Here is a 17,332-nt window from a genome sequence, read left to right on the forward strand (position 1 = left end):
TCTGGTTTTCCATTCTGTAAGTAGTGTATGTGGAGGTCCACTCTGTGCTGGAACATATGCTCTGTTGCGCTGGTCAGAAGTCTTGTATATTTTTAATAATATTAAAGAAGTCTTATTTTTTTAATTTGGAAGTAAGGATGGTGATGTTTTGCATAAAAAATGAATTTAGGGTATCCAAATCAAATTATTGCCTTATTTCCTCTTTGAAAAGAATATTTAAGTTCATATTTCACCCCTGCAGCTGAAGCTAATTTATTCACAAGTACATCTTATAAAAATGTATTGCTATTGCAATTAATTGGGTAATTACTGTAAGAAGGTCAGAAATTTTCCCTTCAAAGTGATTTTTCAAATTTCTGAGAAATAAGAAGTCCTATCTCCAAGTTAAACAGTTTCAAAATATTTTGCAGACTGAGATGCAGAAAAACGTTTTGATTGGGTCAATCAAAACAATGCATTTAAATAATTTTGAGAGGTTTCAATTCGCTCAGGAATCATATGCTCACAATTTTCTTCCCAAGGAACTGATAAATAAACAAGAAACAACCTATATTTGTCAATAGTTTAAGTAAACCTGTATGTCCAAGATGAAAATTGCATTAAAGATTGTGATCAGGTTTAATTACCAAAGTAAAATTGTTTATACAAGACTTCAAAATAAAGTGCTAAAGTCAGTTTATAAGAGTTACGACATGAAACTCAGGCTAGCACTCACACTTTTCTGTACATGACTTTACTTTCTGTTCATATGTTAATATCTTCCAATACTTGTTACTTCTACTTAAGAACACTGTACTTTTTTGTTTATGTAGTAGATAATTCTTCCATGAATGTTTTGTTAAACTGATTGAAAATTAGAACAGTTTAATGTTATATAGTTACATTAGTCACCATGTACTTTCAAAATCAGCTTCAAAGTGATTAAATCCTAAGAAAATAGTAAAGCCTCACTGCTGTGAAATCTAGCCTTATGTTTTAGAACTTCAGGTCAGCAAAACCTAACCCAGACTTATTTTATTTTAATATTTCAAAACTGTATCTGCAGACCAAGGAAAGAAAGCAAGATAGAATTGATCAATAACACTGTGTCCTGGGCTCAGCAGTAGCAGTTATTTTTTTCTCCTTAGTAGCTGGTGCAGTGCTGTGGTTTTGACTTTCAGCCTGGGAACAGCACTGATAACACCGATGTTTTTAGTTACTGCTCAGTAATGTTTAGTCTGACCAAGGACTTTCTGAGTCTCATGCTCTGCCAGGGAAGAGGGGAAGCTGGGAGGAAGCAGAGACAGGACACCTGACCCAAACTGACCAAAGAAGTATTCCATACCACAGCATGTCATGGTCAGGGTGTAGCACTGGGGGCAGTTGCCCGGAAGGGCTAGACCACTGCTCGGTTGGGCTGGGTATCGGTTGGCAGTTGGTGAGCAGTTGTATTCTCTTTCCTTGTTGTTTCCCTTATCACTATTATTATTATCGGTGGTAGTAGCAGTGGTTTTGTGTTATACCTTAGTTACTGGACTGTTCTTATCTCAGTCTGTGGGAGTTACATTCTTTCGATTCTCCTCCCCATCCCTCCGGGAGTAGGGGTGGGGAAGGTGGGGCAGTGAGAGAGAGATTGGGTGGTTCTGTTTTATGGCTGGACTTAAACCACCACACACGGATATGTGGATAAGAAAAAAAAATAATTCAAACCAAACTAATAAATTTGAAACTGCTAGGGATTTCTAAAAATGTTTTTCTACCTATCCAATCCATGAAATCAAGTTAATTGCTTTCTTTACTTTATTGAGATAAACAAACTTTCTAGCAGGATTGTGTTGAAGGTGTGAATACATGTAAATATGCATATGCATGTTTGTGTGTGTGTATGCAAATAACTGCAATCATTCTGTACCAGCTATCTGAAAAAAAAAATAAAAATCACTGGCTTTTTACCAAGCTGGGGAAAATTCAAATTTAGGGATTTAATTGACTTTTAGATGCTGTAAACAGAGTATAGAGATTAAGCTATGAAACTGATTATTGCATATATTCTTAGCTGAAGATTTTACTACTGTATGTCTCAAAACAGAAACACAAATAAGTCTGGAGAAACGTTAGCCTTATCCAGTCATCTGTGTGGCACAGGTTTGCCTTATATATATGTATTTTAACTTTGTTTTGTTTTAAAAAGCTCAAAGTTTAACCATGTCTAATTGTTCTTACCGTCTTTGAGTCTTATTACATGTTATTCCCCCCCTCCCATATATATGTTTTCCCTCCTCTCATGTCTTTACTGGAAAATTGGACCATATACATAATGTAATTCTCCTTTAGACATCATAGAGTGGCTGTTCTTCACATTATGGTACCAAAGGGAGAGGTTCAAAAGTGGGAAATGAGAAGATTTCTTATTCTCTGTCATATGCTCTACCCTTTGTATAACAAAAGGGGCAGCCAAAATCTAGTGTTTATCCGGTCTGATTTGGTAATGCTCTGACAGTCTTTTAAAGTCATGTAGTTCATCAGTCTTTAACAAATGAATTATTTAAAATCTTTTACAGAAAAAGAAAAGAAAGCTTGGAAAAAAAGATGGAAAAGGAGCTAATCACATTCTTTTGAAATGATTGACTAAGTGAAAATACAGATGTGTTTAAAACTAGTCTTTGAAAGAGTGGTAATTATTTGATCCAGTTTCTTTATGTTTCAGAATCCTAAAGGCTCCAGAAAATGTACAGATCTGCAGTTATACAACTGTTAGCTTTGTTCTTGTGAACTGTGGAAAGCTTTTCTTACTTATATGCTTCTTGATTGTTCTATTCTGTTCATCTGTTCTTTTTTTTCTAGGATCACATAGACTCTCCTATTTGAGAAAGATTAAATACATATTTAACATTTCTGACAATGGGAAAAACTCGTATAAGTGACATATGGAAGGGAAGTTGTTACCACCAAACCCCAGACCAATTTTTCCTTACAGATCCTAGGACATCTGTGGGAACACATATTAGTGAGACTTCAGGCTTGCCTTGCCTTATTAGAAGCATGGGAAGAGCTTGCATGAGATTTCAGAATCTCACTGGCAGATTTCCAGACCTCATCTGCTGACTGTATATAGGTAGAAAAAAAACTGGAAATAAAAATAGATTTCTTCTGAAGTTTTATTGGCATTTAGTTTTGCCGAAACAAGTTAAGTGTAAACATGTCAGGGAAAAAAGATGATCGGAAACAGTGACTGAACTCAGAATGATTTAACATGGCAACCAGCCCAACTCTGTGTACCACTGAGTGATTTTAGCCTCTGTGAAATAAGGAAATGTTCAGAATTTCAAGAAATATTGGGTATGTAATCACTGCTTCCATGAACACCATCAGATAAATCTTTAGGAAGGTAAAGAAAGGAAGATGAACAGGGGTCAAAAAAGAAGAGACCTAATTCCAAAAAAGACTTCATAAAACTGAAATGCAGTCTGTCTTGCACTAAAAGCAATTCCGCCTTACCCTTTTCTGCTTTTCCCACCTTCTTACCCACTTTTCTACTTTTCCATATCTCTTTCCACTGCCCACTCTTTTTCAGGAGCATTTTGTTTTCTTCTCCTATATGGAGTAGTAGCCTTCTGTATGTTAAAACACAGCCTCAGATTTCCACCCATCTCTCCCTATTTGCTGTCACGCCTATGCTTTTTCCATTTTTTTACCCCCATCATGTAACACTGTTTGCATTAGAATTGCCTCTTAGTTGTGAATGTGTAAACAAAGACAAGTACACAATTGCAATATTTCCCCTGTAGTAGTAACCTTGCCATATTTACAACACCATGAAAAATATATGTGAGAGAGCAGGAATTATGCTGTCTAATATAGATAATGTTGCCTGGTTTACTACAAACTTGTAGATGGCATCAACAGAAATGGAGCCATTGCTATTTATCTGTGTCCTATGACGGTATTGAATAGATCTATGCCTGCTTTTAAAGCAGAGGCCAGTCCTCCTGCTAACACTGAATAATGTTTTCTAAAACTTAAGGAAGCATTGTGAAGTTTCAAGGATCTCTCTGTACCTGGATGTTCTCCTAATACTGATTAGAGTAGCCACAATGCTCCTGAAGAGCAGCCAGAATGGTGAAAAAACCAATACAGCGAAAAGCGTAGAGCCATTACTCATGCCTTTTTTATCATCCAGCCATCTTCCTATTAACAAAATATCTTTTAGGATCCTCAAAATTTAAGGTTGCACTGAGACCATAGGGCATCAGAGATATACACTTCTCTGTAACTTTTCTTTTCACTTCCCTATGATGACTGAGACAAAGATTATGCTAAATATTTTCTTCCACCAGTTCCTCTGCTAAAGTGGACCTCCTATGCAATGAAAGTTATTAAACCTTTGCTTTATACATTTTAACTAAGGTATAGTAATTGATATTGTTCTGGGTGTGTATTTTGCCTTTTGATTTTCAAAGTATTAGACCAAATTCTGCAGTCTGTTACACATATGCAAATATTGTTTTAATGGATGTGTAGCAATCTGAGAGAAGACTTACTTCATTCATGGCCCAATTTAACTGCCACTAAAATCAATGGAAAGGCTCTGACTGATGTCTACATGAATTGCATCAATCCCTTAATCATTTCAAATGGGATTTAATGGTGAAATGGTTCTCATTAGAAACAGTGTACTGCAAATATGAGCCTGCTGAGCTCATCAACAGTACTTTTAAAGCAATAATAAGAGCATAAAAGGAATAATTTACTTAGGTTTCTCAACGGGCTATTTGAGGAAAATATTCTTTTTGTTGCACTAAAGTTTCTCCACCAGAATAAACATATTCCTCTGTTCAGCCCAGTTACTGAACCCTACTAACCTTAATGATATTTCATAATTAGAAATTAGCCTCATGATCATCTTTATAAGAGGAAATTTTGGTACTAAATTGATTATGCTACAAGCCCAGAGAACTACGCTCTGCAGCATTTCATTTTTCAGTCATTCTACTGGTGCCCACAACAGACATATCATGAAAGCTATCTTCAGGGTTTGTTGGTACAGAAAATGATTGCAGTGTACCAATTCCTAGAAGTCTCATTGCAAATGTTGATCTTATGCCAGTGGTTGAAATAGTCATTTGTACTCGGAAGCCCACAAAAATGCACAAATAGCAGATCCAAACCCAGAACTTAACAATACTCCAGTTTTCTCATTCTAATAGGTCACAACTTAAGCTTCAGTTGAAGATGCTAGTTCAAGCAAACCACAATATTCTGTAATATTGAGCATCTGATGACACAGGAGGGAGGAATGGTTACTTGTATCCAAACAGGCTGCACTAGTAAACAGGAAATTCTATGCTGTTGCCCGCAAACCCCTATATTTCTGTGAAAGTCATTAACATTTTTAGCTACGATTCCTGAAACATCCTTTGCAACTTTGTATTATGTCCATTTTCAGGTACCGTGACAAGCCCATCATTATCAATAGCTGTGACACTAGTGTTGCAAACCTACTGAGTACAGGGGGCAATCTCCCACACCTTTCTTCTTTCTACTTAAAATAATGTGTCACTGTAGTGCTACAGAATATGTTTGCATTCTTCAGTGACTATTTGCACATAATAGCACTGTACTGATAATGTAGATAATCAGGGTTTTTTCACCACATAATTCGTGGGTTATGGGCATGCCTTTATCCTTATTATTAAGACTGAAAACATACCAAACTGAGCTGGTAGCATGCGTCTCTGTATTTAAGCCTTAGTTAGTAAAAGGGTCCTTAACAAAGCCCTCCTCTCTGAACCCTCCCACTGCATTCACTTGCAAATCACTGTATAGCTGTCAAAGCCGTAGTCCTGCCCCCCCCGCCAGCCCCAAACCTTCTCATGTTGAGCACTGCGGCTCCATCGGCAGCAACATTTCTCTCTGTAAGGGACGTTTCTGATTAAGCAGGGGCACTGAATAGAAACCAATCAGATAGAGAGTCCCTTTGGCTTCAGCTCCGTGCCTGCCTGACTTAAAAGTGATGCTTGGAGAGAAGGAGCTGTAGTTAGATGCAAGTGCATATAGTGCTGGAAATACAGTAACAGGCAGAAGGAAGGAAGCAGGTAAAGAAGCAGCATTGAATGGACAGAGCTAGGCTCATGCTGACAGACACGGTGAGTAGATTAACTTTCTTTGGCACTGAAATTGCTCACAGCAGAAGAGCAGATGCTTTCTTAAAAAGTGTCTAAAATGTTAAAGGTGCCTTACAGATACTTTTTAGGGAGTAAGGGTGGGTGGCAGGGTGAGCAGAACACGTTGGGGAGATTTCAGTTCAGAAAGAAAATAATTGCACTAAATGGCTGAAATATAAACTTCTGTTGCTGTATATAAGACAGTCCCTTGTTGTCTTATATACATCTAGAAAGCTAACAATGTGTATGCTATTCGACAATGCCATTAGACATTATTCAGGTTTTACTGCAATGTAGTCTTAACCATATAGCCTAACTTCTGTGAAGGATGCTTTCTTACATGTCCAGACAGAAGCTATCTTTGTTTTCTTTCTTTCATATTTGTTTGTATCAAAAATATCTAATCAATACAAACCCAATTAAAAAGGGTGAAAAGGAGGAAGTCTTTACTACTAATAAGAATAAAGTACTGGTGCTTTGTTTAGTTTTTCTTTAGTGGAAGTAGAAAAATTGATATATTTTTAATACGTGTTAGAGGGGGAAGTGGCAGCTCAGGGTTCAGAAGGATTAAGAGCTGAGGGAGATGTCTCTTTGGATATTCATAGTAGTAAGTCAAAGTCAACAGGCTTTAATGTATAAGGCTGTATTCCAGAAGTGCTATCAAATAACCAACCTTATAATCAACCTAATATGTATAATCACAGACTAGCACAGAAAGGCAGAAAGCGTAAAAGGTAGAACTGACTACTTGATTGTGAAGTAAAGAGCAGAAACTAATTGCCCAGTGAATGACATCTTGCTTTTTCTTTTCACATGCAAGAAGCGTGTGGTCACATCCATGTAAATTCACTGTATGAGCTTCAAAGAAAGAATGATGCTTATGAACTACAAATAAATTGATGTCCCTTGCAGTTGTGTGGCAATGTGCATACAGTAGCCACTCACGTTCTCGCAGATCTAAGTAGTAGGTCAGAAAAATAGAATGTTATTTTCTTATGATAATTTTAATTTTCTGTAAACAAATATACAAGCGTATCAGTCTTGCTCTGATTAAAGGCAGTGACAAACTCATGTATCACTTAAATCACACCAGGTTTGTGCTTCACTACTGATTACTATAAGTTTGTCATGCTAAGGTCAAATACGGATAAAAAGGCAAGTATTTGTGTTTTCAAAAGCTTTGTTTAATAAAAAAAATTAGTAGTAATGATAGGAATTGCCAATATCTTTAAAAATCATTGGTTGCAATGCTATTTTTCACATCTAAAATGTTAATTTCTGTTAAAAACACAAGAGAATGGACTAATTAAATATTTAGAATGTTTCTGTTGTTTTTTTCCCATGATTATTAAGAACTACATAGAAGAACTTTTTAACTTTAAAAAGGGCATGCTGTTATTTAAATGTCACTTTGACAGGAATTACATTGTCTTGTCATTTTTCCTTCATGATATAATAGTATAACTTCAAGACAGAATTAAATCTGTTTAGAGTTACTGTGATATTCCAATAGGAAAAATATAAAACTTTACAAGGTCACATTATACAATCAATCAAATGCCTATGAAAGAAAGAATTCTTGGTTTCTTTCTTTTAAGATAAACAAAATTAATTTTAAATGTAGAAATGTAACTGTATCAGTGCTACATACTAAACGTATACCTAAAACAGTTGTAAAGTCTTCTTAAACTTGATGGGGTGATTTCAACAATCAAAGATTTTCATATGTTTACTTGTGTGAACAAAATAGAGTATTTAATTTTAGAGGCTATCTTACAGCCATTGTTATGAAAAACTATGTTGTGTAAGTAACCAGTATGTCTCACCTAAGCACAAAAAGCAGACTGGAGATGCATTTGGAGACAAAATGTGGAGAGGACCATCTTTGCCAAATCCATGGTAAAATTTTCAGGCTTTCAGCATTTTCACACTTGTCTGCAGAAGTGACCACTGCAAAAAAGGCTGTGCTCCCCTCCAGACAGCAGACCGTTCGCAAAGATTTGTTTTCTCCTTTCATCTGGCTGCTGCTCCACAAAGTTCACCATTCTCTCATCATTGGATAAGCCAATGAGTATGATTTAACTGCGTGACTAATCTACGAAATAGAATGTAAAAACCTAAGTCCATTAGTTTAAATGTTATCAACAATAATGCTGCAGAAAGAACTGTATAAATTAATTCTGAAATTTGCTTCTGCCCTGTCATTAGAACATAGTTTCTGAAGATGCACAACAAAGGTTGCAAGGAATCTACTAGCAGAAGCTTTGAGAAGTAGAGATAGAATGTAACAGGACTGACAGTTTCCTCTGAGGATGAATTTGTTCAGGAGATAAAACAAGGTAGACTGGTGTCTCCTGCTGGATGTCCAAACCTGATGATAACGGGACACATGGGGTAACAAATGATACTTCAGAAATTTAATTTTTTTATGTAGTAGTACACACACAGAATATTGCATGTATTTTCAGACATTCTCATTTTCTTCATCCTCCCCCTTCTTTTCCCAATTTAAAAAGCTGTTCTGGAAATCAGCAAGACCTTACTGAAAATTAAAACTCAGTAATGCCCACTGTTTAAAAATTCTCCCAATTCCTGCACAAATCTTGTACCAACAAGAAAGTTGGGCTGTATAGACCTGGATGCAAGGCAATATAGATACATATAATTATATATGTTTCTTTCATGCAGTCGCTGCTATTTAACTGCAGAAGGCGACTGGAGCAAAAACCTTGAAAAAAATGCATCCCCCACTCATATCAGAATGCCTTCTGAATTTCTAAGGCTTGCAGCAGGTGTTACATGCAAATGCTATCTGCAGAAGCACTGATATTTGAACATGAATAGGGATATCTGAGTGAGAGCTAACTGCATTCTGCATGTGAGTGAGTTTATGAAACGTCATTTGTAGAAATAAATAAAAAATTTTGTTAAAAGGGGGTGGGAGGAGAAGAAAAATAAAGCAGAGGGAAACGAACAAAAAGAATCTTTGTAAAATCAGTCAAGCGTAATTTTAATAACTTTCTCCTTTTGCCTTTTAAATAAACAGGAAATTGCTGAATGGCAAAAGGCAAGTTACTGTCCTGACTTTCAGCGACTGATCATGATAAAAAACACCCCAGTGGCTGAGGCCTACTTGCCAAGCATGACTGAACAGAAGAGACATATCATGATCAGATCATACCATGTGTTTGTGGTGCAAAATCCTAGTGAAACTGGGCTTTTGGTTACTTCAAGGAAAATGTTGTTGATGACTTCAGGAAAAAAGGAAGAATATTGGATGTATACTACAGCTTACAGAAAAACTCTATGTTTTAGAAATAAATATTTTTTTAATGCATAATATGTAACGTAATTATCGGAAAGATAGGAAGTGAAGTATGTTATTTATAATCATCATTCTGCAATGTCTGAAAGGTTACAAAAGGAGATGGGTGGCATAGTCTCCATCCCAAAAACAGAAATTATTGCAGAGTTGAACTGACTTGGTCTCAGCCATGGAGTAGCTCAGTGTTAGAGCCAGGGGTAGACCAGGTCTTCCACTCTTCCAGTCCTCTAATTTCTTCATCTGAATGCATCAATGTTCATAAAAATAAATGTGCACAAAACACCCATGAGTGTTTCTCTGGAAATATATTTCTGCAACTGCAAAATAGGATGTCTCAAGTGACGGGCAGTATTCTTTTTGCCAGTTAACTGTAAATTTCTATGTTTAAATTTTACACATTTTAGTAGTAAGAGTAATAGTAGCATCAAGACAGCATCACATTAGATTCAGTTTTCCCTGTCTCATACAATGCAGCTTTCATATTAGAATCTCCTGATATGAAAGTGTTAATGTCAGAGAGGTTTATGTATGTACAAATATTCTAGGTGCTAAATGGTGTTCAGGTTCCTTCATCCTCACAAACCCTATTCAAGGGCAATAACCACCAGCTTCTTGGATCTTCTGCCTGGAAGAATACTGCAGTGTAGGGCCATCAATGCCATTGCTTAGAGACTTGAGTTTCCAGAAAACACTGAAAACATTTCCTTATTGTACGTAAGTATGCTGAGAAAGAGCTCCTAAATTACTTGCCGAAATTCAAAATATGCTCTTTACAAATGATATCCAAGAAAAGATTCTGTGAAATAGAGAAAATTATAGTTAATGCTTTTATGTTTGAGGATGGAAACGGAAGGCCTTTCTGTCACTGGAGACAAGCTACACAACTGTCTTAAGGAGATTATCTCAATTTGTATATTTTAAGAGTTCAATTTAAGGCAATTAATAATGTATGCAAGCCTATCTAGCAATATGTACAGACATCAGTAGATTTAGCCATTACTTTCAGAAAATGATGATCAATTACATTGATAATCAGTGGTGCAGAATTCAACTTTTATATTTTGGTACCTCCTAAAAAATAATTAAATAAAATATAAAGTTGTATAAGAGTGTTCAGTAAAGGAAATTTAAAAAGTATAATGATCTAGCACACTCAGTTCAAGATCTTACCTTGAGCTTACTCACGACCTCAAATAGTTGTTCTTTATTTCCTCTATATTCTATTGTTCAATATTTACTCCTGAGGAAATGATAAAGAGGTAAAGTGAAAAAGGTGTGAGTAGAGGGTAGGGCTGAAGTTAATCCCTTTACTTCTGTTTTGAAGGAAAAAGTAGGTAAAGTAGAAATGAAAATTAACATTTAAAAATCCAGCCGTTATAGGTTACACATAATTAGAAGGTATCCGGAAACTACGCACATCTGAATTTAATAATTCAAAATAGCCCCAGTTCCTGAGCAAAATTATTCATATGTATACATGCACATATATCCATGCATACATATATATACACATATCTATAGACATAAACTTAAGCATAAATCATGCAAATTATAAGAAGAATGATAAAATTGTTTAAAAAGGAATAGAATAAAATAGGTTTGCTTAAGTTTGCAGTGCTACTTTTTAGCTGAATTTATTTGCCTGCTTACTTTGTTGTTTATCACAATACTTTTACATAATTTCCATTGTTCTTTATCATAATACTTTACACTTATGGATTCAAATATGAAGTTCTTACTATTGTAAAAAAGTTCTTTCTTCTGACTTTTAGTGTATAGGTGCTGGTTCTGAAAAAATATTTTGCCTGTGCAATAACAGAAAAAAAAACAATCAGGTAAACATAATAATTTAAAAAGGAAATTCTTGAAATTGTTTATATTATTTGTCAGGAGAGCTGTTTGCAATTGTGCCACATTCTGGAACCCTTATTCGGAATGACTAATAATTTGCAATAAGACTAGTCCCACTGAAGCCAGTGAAATTGCTTTTATGCATTTTCTTTAGCTACAGTAAAAATGACTGCTGATTCTGTGTTTTTGTAATGCCTCTGTCTAATGAATATATATATTTTCCTCAGAGTAAAAATAAAAATACTATGTTGCAAAAACTATTTTCCTATTTCCTGCAAGATTTGCAATAATCCCTACATTTGCTTCCCATGTAAAAAGAAATTTCACCGTTAATGAGAATTCAGACTTGTTGGCAACTGGAAATACAAAAATTAATGTAGATTCTTAATTCCTTGCTGTTATCTGCATCCCATGGATTACCAGCAGTTGAGCCGGATCTTGCTTTTAAAGTTTTTAAATTTGTGTGATACATGCCTTCTGTCCAAATCAAGACACATTTCTGAATTTATTTCTGTGTTTATACCTTTTCTAGGAGTAAGATACTAAATGAAACCCGTTGTGTCCTAAAGAACAATCATTAGTCTCTTCATTTTCCTTCATGCAGCTAGATAGATTTTCTCTATCAATGATGCTGAAGATACTGTTCATTGCTTAGGAGTGGTGGCAGTAGTAGCATTATTAAGGCTGAGAACCCACATATCACTTCAAGTAAGAGGTCTGTAATGTTTTAATAGCATTTGTCACATTTTAAAGAAATACATTTTCTGGTAGTGCCTGCTCCTCCAGTCATAGTCCTACTGAAAAATCCTCATTACTCATGTCGGCAAACCATCCCTACAGCAAAGTACAGGACTTTAAAACCAGAAAAGTATGCCATATATTTAAGGTACCTCCAACTACTTTTTAAGACAATTAAAAAATTCTCCAAAAATATGGTACAGCTGTTTTCAGCTGCAAGTGGCCAAAAAGACCCTACTGGTTGAAAACTTCCCTGAAACTTTCATTCAGGAAAGGAGAAAATAGCACTAACAAATTAAAAAGGGGAGTAAATTAGGAACTAGCTAGACTCACCACAGATTGTTTGTTTTTTTGTTGTTTTTTTTTTTTTAAGTAAAATAAAAGATGCTCATTCATATTGTCTGACATAGATCTGAAAAGGTTGAATCTAGGAGATAATGGCTTAGGAGAGTACCTAGGGTTGCACATTCAGATACATAACTGCTGGCACTGCTAGAAGATAAGATTTAGCACTCCTGCCAATGGTACTCACTCTAATTATTTGTTTTCCATTTTATTTTGCACTCATTCAATTCACATTTAAATTTTAGAGCAAATTTGTCAAACAGCACCATACAATATGAACCCACAAAGAATAAATGTCTCAAATATAGAAAGGTGCTCTATGCTTTTTTTCTGTCTGCAACCCATTGACTAGTTCATAATACTTTCCCAAAGCTGAAAGCCTACAGGAAGAATAGATTAATTTTTAAAACTACTTTAAGCATTATGTTTACTAAGCATTTGTTTGATTAAATAGTGAACTGCACTGCGATACACATAGGATCACAGTTTACCTTTCATTACTCAAGAGAGAGATACTCAGTAATGCCAAGTAATACATAAATGAGGATTTCAAATATAGCATACATCTGAAAATTCCCTAATGACTGTGTATGAAAGCGACTAGAAAGTTCTTGTGTAGTTCGAGTCCAGATTTGTGTGTGTATCATACTAGGAGTTTTCAAAAGAACTTGGCCTCATGACGTAAAGAGTATCTCAACTTCTATTAAAAAAAATATAGCTACTTTTTAACTGGCAGAAAATTTTATAAACTCAGTATAACTATTTAAGTGATATTTTCTGAAAGTGCAGTATTTTGAAACATATGTGCTACGCATGTCACTAGGAACTTTCTGAAGGCCTATACATAGGGGTCCAAAGCAATACAAAACCAGGGCAGAAACATGCATTGAGTAACCTGATGTAATTATTAAAGAACATGCCTAAAGCCACTAAAGGAAACCCTCACAATCTGGTAGAAAGAATCATTAGCTTTCTGGAGAAGAAAGGAAGGAAAGGCAGGCTTCTTCTTCAAAGCTTCCAGAATGGATTCACAAAGCTGAAGCAGAATAAAGATTTGTGTAAACCAGAATAAGATTCTGGATTACTTGATTTATTTTTAAAAACAGTACTATGGTCAGCTAGAGTACAAATAAGACCAAAATGCATGTTGTAGTGTTTTTCTGTCCTTTCTGTGCGATTAGCGTCAGAATCATTAATTTGTACAGACTGACAACTGAAATCTGAGAAAACAGTCTTTTAAAGAACATAGACAGAGGGACATTGCTGTAGAATTTACAAAAAAAAAAAAAGTCACATTAATTTTCTGCTTCTTTCACCTCAAGTTGATTAGCACTAATTAGACTTCATGTCAGTCAGCCTGTGAGTTTAGTAGGCAATAAAAAAAAAATCCTGAAATTTCATTTCTTGTGGTGAAAACAAGCACATGTATATGTGCATACATGTATGCGCATCTGTATTGATGTTGATATCATTTTAGAGGCAGAGGTGAGAGAAGGAGATCTAGAGATATCTATTTGAATATACCTCTATCTCTGCATCTACATAATGCTATCAATTTTTTATTATTTTTTTTTTATGTTCACAGCATCAGTTTCATGGAAGCCATGCATGCACTTGCATTTTAAGGTCTTCAGTGTACATGCTCTTGCCAATATGAAGTAAATAAGATGCTTATGTGCTCCCAGCTGAGGAGATCTCTGTAGGCCATTTCAAGTTTCTTTTCTTTAACAGCAGGCCCAGGCTGGTCAATAATAAAGGAAAACACAGCAAAACAGTTGCTCTGCCTACACCATCAATCCAGAATCATAGAATGGTTTGGGTCAGAAGGGACCCTTAAAGATTAGTTCAATCCCTCTGCCATGGACAAGGACATTTTTTGCTAGATAAAGTTGCTCAAAGCCCCATCCAAACTGATCAATATTTTATTCACAGTTATCACCAGGTACTTCTCAGCAAGGATGCTCACAATCCCTTCATCCACCAGTCTGTAGTGGTACTGGGGATTGTCCTTACCCAGGTGCAATAACTTGGACTTAGCCCTGTTAAACTTCCTGAGATTCACACAGGCCCACTCCTCAAGCCTGTTAAGGTCCTATTAGATGGCATCCCTTCCCTCAGGTGTATCAGCTACAGAACACAGCTTGGTGTCAACTGTAAATTTGCTGAGAGTGCACTCAATCCTACTGTCTATATCATTTAGATATTAAATAGTACTTTTCCCAGTTCAGACTGTCAAGGTACACCACTCATTACTTGTTTCCACTTGGACATTGAGCCACTGACTCATCTGTAGATCCTAGTGCACTGATACAGTCAGTTCATTGTAGAAGGCCACTAGACTATCAGACAGGATTTGCCCTTGATAAAGCCATGTTGGCTGTCCCTAATCTGTCCCTAATCATGTCCCTGCCTTCTATATATTTTGACATGTTTTCCAGGGTGATCTGTTCAATGATTGGATCATGCACAGAGGTGAACCTGACTGACTGGAAGTTCCCCAGGCCCACCAAGAACTCAACCTCAGTTTATTCTTTCAAGATTTCCAGTAAATCATTTTCACCTTATTCAGTAACTTTGTACTTAGGGAAGAACTCCCTGAAAGACGAACTGATGACTAAATCATAGAATCATAGAATCATAGAATAGTTAGGGTTGCAAAAGACCTTAACATCATCAAGTTCCACCCCCCCTCCCATGGGCAGGGACACCTCGCTCTAAACCATATCACCCAAGGCCTCATCCAACCTGGCCTTGAACACTGCCAGGAATGGAGCATTCACAACCTCCTTGGACAACCTATTCCAGTGCCTCACCACCGTAACAGGAAAGAATTTCCTCCTTATATCCAATCTAAATTTCCCCTGTTTAAGTTTTAACCCATTACCCTATCACTACAGTCCCTGACGAAGATTCCCTCCCCAGTATCCCTATAGGCCCCCTTCAGATACTGGAAAGCTGCTATGAGGTCTCCACGCAGCCTTCTCTTCTCCAGGCTGAACAGCCCCAACTTTCTCAGCCGATCTTCATATGGGAGGTGCTCCAGTCCCCTGATCATTCTCATGGCCCTCCTCTGGACTTGTTCCAACAGATCCATGTCCTTCTTATGTTGAGGACACCAGAACTGCACACAATACTCCAAGTGAGGTCTCACGAGAGCAGAATAAAGGGGCAGGATGACCTCCTTCAACCTGCTGGTCATGCTTCTTTTGACGCAGCCCAGGATGTGGTTGGCTTTCTGGGCTGCAAGCGCACACTGCTGGCTCATATTCATTTTCTCATCATGTATCAGTGGAAAAGTTATTTCCCTTTGCTCTGGAGACCAAACTGGTTTAGCAAATGAAGGAGAAGATCCTTCCCTTCACTTGAAGTCTCACTGACCTCTTCTCCAAAAGAATGACTGTCACCATCATGTTTGTTTTAATGCTGTATTGATATTCAAACAATGAAAAGAATGGAACATTTTAGCAATCACTAATGCTAATGCCTGTACTCCATCGTTAAGAGAGCTCCAGCAAAGGCCAGGAGTTAACTAAAACATAGGATCCAAACTAAACTACGTACATCCATAGTTTGTCATCCTATTATGGCAGGTTTGATCAGGCAAATGCAAGTTGTATATTCTTCTGTCATATTTATGGCCACTGATAGTGTCTGCCTGGAAAAAAACCACAATCATTAAATAATAGAAAAATTAGTAATATTTCTGAATTTCCCAGTACAAAAATATTGCATCTTACTTAAGTGAAAGTCAATTTATAGTTTGTAAATTAAAGATACTAAACCCAGGTGTCACATGGCAGCAAAACACTACGTAGCTCACTGTTTTAAGCAAGTAGTTTTTACTTTGAGTCTTCAGACTTTTAAGGAGCCTGTTTCTAAGAGACCCGTGCAAAAAACTATATATATGCCAATTGCAAGCAGCTTTAAGTTTGTTGTACAGAATCCCACTTCCCTGATGAAAAATATTTATAGTGTCTGTAAACCACAGCAATAAAAAAAGACCTTAGAACAATATTTATCTACTGCATTTTCAACCGCTTTGAGGTTCATAAAGATATATGTGGCCTAAATAACCTTATGTTCATATGCCACAAATACTGGAAGCACACAAAGAGAGAGGTTGTGAAGGGACTTGAGAGTGGAGAATTTTTTTACTTACTTTGCTTTGATTTTGATATCACTTATAAATCTGAAGGACAAGATAATAGACAGGAAGGCACAAACAGTGCATTTTAAAAATAAGAAATATTAACCAGTCAAGTTTCAATATGAAGCTATTTACAATTTCAGAAACTTTTATGTATATAAGTCTGCATTGCTTAAGTCCAAGTTTTATCTTTGACTCCAGTTGAGAGAAGAATAACCAAATAATTTTACTTCGAAATTTGAAGTCTTGTTAAAGTACTAATACAAAAGGAAAGTGTAAACAGTTGTTTCTTACAGTTTAGTAAAAAAACACGCAGTAACTTGAATAACAGGTTTTCTCATTGAGCACAGAATAAAATACTGCAATTAAATCTTGAAGAAGAAATAATAGAACCTGACAAAATTATGCAAATAATATTAGTGTATTATATGTAATGTCTTTGTAATGATATGCTTTTATCCTATCACCGAACTGAAATATCCCTGTTGTACTAGAAACCAAGTATCAGTATTCATGCAGTGGCCCTCAGAAATTGCCAAGTAACAGCTAACAATTACAACAAAGTATTACAAAGTGTTCTATGAAAGGAGATAAGTATAAGCTTCAGGTAAGCATCAGAAGTGTACATAGTTCTGATGGAAAGCTCAACATCATCTAGCTGAACATTCACATAGACATTGGTAATATTTAGATTCAATCTTTATAAAGAGAGGAAATACTGTCATAGTCATTGATAAGCCAAGCAGAGGAGACGAAGGTTGTAAAGAGACAGGAAGGGCAGAA

General features: G+C 36.1%; 1 protein-coding gene across 1 annotated transcript in view; it reads left to right on the forward strand.

The window, feature by feature from the left end:
* The first annotated feature begins 5,826 nt into the window (after positions 1–5,826).
* Positions 5,827–17,332, forward strand: part of CDH9 (cadherin 9) — a 92,496-nt gene continuing 80,990 nt past the window's right edge. Inside the window, exon 1 of the mRNA XM_061346686.1 lies at positions 5,827–6,125. The gene's annotated coding sequence lies outside the window, so the exon portion shown is untranslated. The remainder of the gene's footprint in view (positions 6,126–17,332) is intronic.

Source organism: Neopsephotus bourkii, unplaced genomic scaffold (genome assembly GCF_033783945.1).
Source record: "Neopsephotus bourkii isolate Nb327-2 ecotype Australia unplaced genomic scaffold, CSIRO-AGI_Nbou_v1 NB_272, whole genome shotgun sequence".
In the NCBI taxonomy this organism is placed as follows: domain Eukaryota; kingdom Metazoa; phylum Chordata; class Aves; order Psittaciformes; family Psittacidae; genus Neopsephotus; species Neopsephotus bourkii.